Here is a 4,721-nt window from a genome sequence, read left to right as displayed (position 1 = left end):
TTTAATAGAGGCTTAGGATATTATTGATGTTATTTACCTCCATGCCAGTAAAAGCTTCATTTGCCCATTTCCACACATCAAGCTTATTAAAGAGACAGGACTTTTTTTTTCTCCAGGTGCGGCCCATTCAGAAATGGAAGTCGTCACTTGATGGTGGATAGTCAATGAGATTTAAAGTTGAGTGTATATCGCTCTTCGGACACAACATTCCTTATGAACAGAAACCCCTAGAGGCAAGATATTGGTCTGGCACAGGAAGAGTTTATCTGCTGAAGAGATATGCATATCTAAATTGGGTTCACACCCCAGAAAGATTTATGTATCTACTTCTTTTATATCCTGCTTTTCTCCCCAATGGTAGTTCACAGAATTCTTTTCTATTTTATCCTGACAACAACCCTGTGAGATAGATTAGGCTGTGGATGTGTGACAGGCCCAGAGTCACCTAGCAAGCTTTAGTGGCAGAGTGGGGATTTGAACACAGGTCTCCTAGATCATAGTTTGGCACTCTAACCACTGCCCCTCACCCGTTGTCACCACACATTTACTTTACTGTTCCTCTTTGGGGAGGGGGGGCGAGTTTGAAGAGGAATTATCTCTTTTTCTCCACTGTTAATCAGGTCCAGAACATACGCCACGCTGGTATTTTTGTTATTGGAATTTATCACATGTAATTTACTATTTATTTAGTACATTTTTATCCCACCTGTCCTCCCAGGAAGAGACTTGTTTCTCTTTTCTCTCTTTCATTTTATTCCGTCAACATCCCAGTGGGATACTCTCTCAGCTTAAGGTGCCTCAGCAGGGCAACTGGACTCAACAAAGATGTCACGCATAATGCACCCCTCCCAAACAAACCACTGCAATTTGAGAGGCACAGTGGAGCAAGAGCAACCTAATCATTAATAGTAAAGAGTCCAGCAGCACCTTTAAGACTAACCAACTTTATTGTAGCATAAGCTTTCGAGAGCCACAGCTCTCTTCATCAGATTAATCTGACAAGATTAAACTCCAGCTGAAACCAGAGACTTTTCTGCTGGGAATAATGGACAGCCAGTTGGAAAAAAGTTTTAGAACGCAGTTTTTATACTTTATTACAAGCAGCAAGAGTACTTTATGCACAAAAGTGGAAAACTACAACATTGCCTACAGTGGAGGAATGGTTGACAAAATTTTGGAGTTCACGTTAATGGCAAAACTTACTGCATTCATTAGAGAAAGGACATTAGTTAATTTCTTGACTGAATGGAAACGGTTAACAGACTTTTTGCATGAAATGGGTAACAAGGATTTGATGACATCTGCATTTATGGATTAAGAAACAGAAACAATAGAAAAAAGAGGGGTTCTGTGACTAAGAATAAGTGGGACTCTAGAAATGGTATATACTTGTTGCAGAGAAAATCAGAACTCAACTTGTAGTGTAATTTAGGGAGGGGTTGTTTTCTTTTTTCTTTTCCTCTTAATTTTATAGAGATATGTATTGTTAGTGTGTTATGTTTAGAATGGTGTTTTTTTTCTTGTTCTCTGTTGTTTATTGTGTTGTGTGTAGTTTATAGTTTAAATAAAGAAAATTTTAATTAGAGAGCCACAGCTCTCTTCATCAGATGCATCGTCATGTGGCTCTTGAAAGCTTATGCTACAATAAAGTTGGTTAGTCTTAAAGGTGCTACTGGACTCTTTGCCATTTTGCTACTACAGACTAACGCAGCTAACTCCTCTGGATCTAATCATTAATGATGACATACATTTTCATGAACCAGAGCCCACTTCATAGCTGGGAATCATGTAAGCTGATGCTATGAGAAATTTGTCACTCGTGGAGGTGCAGCAAAATTCCTTCATTATTATGACTGCTACAGACGAACAAAGCTGCTCCTCTGAAATTTTTCTTGATGGAAGGAAAGGCACTGAACCGAACTCCACGAAGTGAACTTCACTACCTTACAGGGTTGTTGTAAAGACTGCAATAAGTTAAGGTGCATTAACATTTAAGTGTTATATAAACAGTAAGTTAAAGTCCTTTCCTTTTCTTACAAAGGTTAATCATCATGTCTAGTGAATTTATAGGAAGATATCAGATCATCATCCACATTTGCATCCTCCAAGGAGTTCATGGCGATTTACATGGGTATTGTGTCCTTATTTCCTTCACAACAAACGTGGGAAATAGGTTAAGAATATCAGTGAATGAACTTCAGGGGTCTTTGATTCAAAGCTAGATCTAAACCCAAAACGCCAGCCAGCCACTCTCCACAGCCATCTGAATGCATGAAGCATGAGTCAGGCCCTTGCTCTATCAAGGCTGGTATTGTCTACTCTGATCGGCAGCAGCTCTCCAGGGTCTTTGGGCAGAGGTCTTTCACATCACCTACTACCTGGTCCTTTTAACTGGAGATGCCAGGGATTGAACCTGGGACCTTCTGCATGTCAAGCAGATGCTCTGCCACTGAGCCACAGCTCCTCCCCTACCTGAACATACAAAACAGTCTTATACCAAGTTATACCACTGGCCCTTCTAGCTCCATACTGTTCCCTCTAATTGGCAGCAATTCTGAATCCAGGATGTGAGACACAGAAGGATCCACTATTTCAGATCTTTTAACTAGAGATGTTAGGATTGAATCTGATACGCAAAACATGTACTTTGCAACTGAGCCAGAAGCTCTAACCAACCCAAAAGTCCTTCCAGAATTCCTCATTGCTTTCCACCACCACCACCACCACCACCACTCTGCCCCAGGGTTCCGGAACCTCTTGAAAATAGTCACATGGCTGGTGGCCCCGCCCCCTGATCTCCAGACAGAGGGGAGTTGAGATTGCCCTCCGTGCCACTGGAGCGGCGCGGAGGGCAATCTCAACTCCCCTCTGTCTGGAGATCAGGGGGCGGGGCCACCAGCCATGTGACCATTTTCTCCGAGGGCAACCCACTGAGTTCCACCACCTCTTTTCCCAGAAAAAAACCCCTGCATTAGAGTATGTAATTTTCAAGGTGAAAAGTCCCATTATGGCTTTTTTGGAACTTTCCTGGAACTGACTTCCCACCTTTTCAGCAAATCAGAAGGTCAAAAAAGCTACTTTCCTTGGAAAGACATTCTCAGCCTACTAACCAGGGTGGATATCAAAGTCAGCATTGGACCCTGTGGTCTCCTGATGTCTCCAGACCACCAGAAGCCTTGCCCTGAAAAAGAACAAAGAAATGTGTTGCGTGACTCTCAGGAACTCTGATGGGATGCTAATGGAGCAGTTTCAGAAAAGAAAGCTGGGAATCGCTTGAAAAGAAGTATGTTCCCATGGTGTTCAGGAAATGCTACTTGAGCAAATAGAGGGTGATGTTTATCATCCCGTTTTGGAAACCGTCGACAAAACCAGATCAATTAGTTCTTTTTTTTTTTTACATGGTTTACAAAAGGGCTGCCAAGAGGTTCTCCAGATAGAGTTTCCCTCTGTTTGCCCCAACCCGCCATTGGACCCTTCAGAATAGGCACATGATATTTGCTTAGAACAAGTACGCCACAACTATCCTCCAGCAGAATCTTGCAGCCGTGATCTTAGCCATGAGTCAACTAGGGAGCTGCTCCGGACTCCCCACGGGAGGGTCTCACCCAGCTGCCAGGGCACCACAGTGGGCAATGCCCCCTCCAACTGCCCTATAGCCTGCTTGGTGGAACAGCCCTGCTGATCCACGAGTATTGCTCCATTTGGTCTTCTGATGTATCTAAGTGCCCACTGACCATCCCTGAGTCTCCGCCTGGTCACACAACACTCCCAGATCCCCAAAGCCTTAGAGGGGGTTTCCTCCTCTTTCTTCTTGGGTACACTGCCACCAACTGGTCATTTTAGAAATTATCTGCCAGGAGGGCCAGTACTACCAGGTTCCCTTTCTGCACTGCTGTTCTAAGCCTCCGCCTAGTGCCTGCATCTCTCACTACCTACTGACTGGTTAACACAGGTATGGCTTACCACACCTGCAAACTCCCACTGAAATAGTGATTTAGCTATGGACCACCTCCCTTCCCCTGGCACCTGTTTTAAATAGTGTGTTTGAATGGCGGAGGTCTCTATGGTACAGAGAACAACTACCAGCCTTTAAAATAGTAAATGATTTATTCAAAGCAATAAGTCCACAAATATACTCTTTGCACAGCAGTGCATTGAGTAAGGAATACAAAAGAAAGATGTAAACATGCAGTTTCCCTATCCTTCACTCTCTACATGCCCTAGCTGATCTTGTTCTAAGGTGGACTCTAACTTAAAAGTTACAGCTTGCTAAAAGCTTCCCATTACCTCAGAGTCTTTGTCCAGGCAGCCAGCCCGTAACAGTGGTGGCCATCAAGATGGAGCTCAGGTGTGAGAGCTCCTTCCTCCAAATGGGGAAGAGCCAGTTTGGTGTAGTGGTTAAGAGCGTGGGACTCTAATCTGGAGAACCAGGATTGATTCCCCACTCTTCCACTTGAAGGCAGCTGGGTGACCTTGGGTCAGTCACAGCTTCTAGGAGCTCTCTCAGCCACACCCACCTCACAGGGTGTTTGTTGTTGTGGGATAATAATGACATACTTTGTAAACCGCTCTGAGTGGGTGTTAAGTCGTCCTGAAGGGCAGTATATAAATTGAATGTTGTTGTTGTTAATGTATTCATCCATAATGGACACACCAAAATGGACCCTCTTGCTCCAGGCCAAGGGATTTCCTCTCTTCTTTTTTCCTACCCCCTCATGGGT

General features: G+C 43.8%; 1 non-coding gene across 1 annotated transcript; it reads right to left on the bottom strand.

Annotated features, from left to right (window-relative positions):
* Nucleotides 1-2,392: 2,392 nt before the first annotated feature.
* Nucleotides 2,393-2,464, bottom strand: TRNAV-GAC (transfer RNA valine (anticodon GAC)). Its single transcript has one exon. It is a non-coding gene; the product is annotated as a tRNA-Val (tRNA).
* Nucleotides 2,465-4,721: the final 2,257 nt, after the last annotated feature.

This window comes from Eublepharis macularius, chromosome 13 (assembly GCF_028583425.1).
Source record: "Eublepharis macularius isolate TG4126 chromosome 13, MPM_Emac_v1.0, whole genome shotgun sequence".
NCBI lineage: Eukaryota > Metazoa > Chordata > Lepidosauria > Squamata > Eublepharidae > Eublepharis > Eublepharis macularius.
This window is presented reverse-complemented; position numbering and strand designations above follow the sequence as displayed.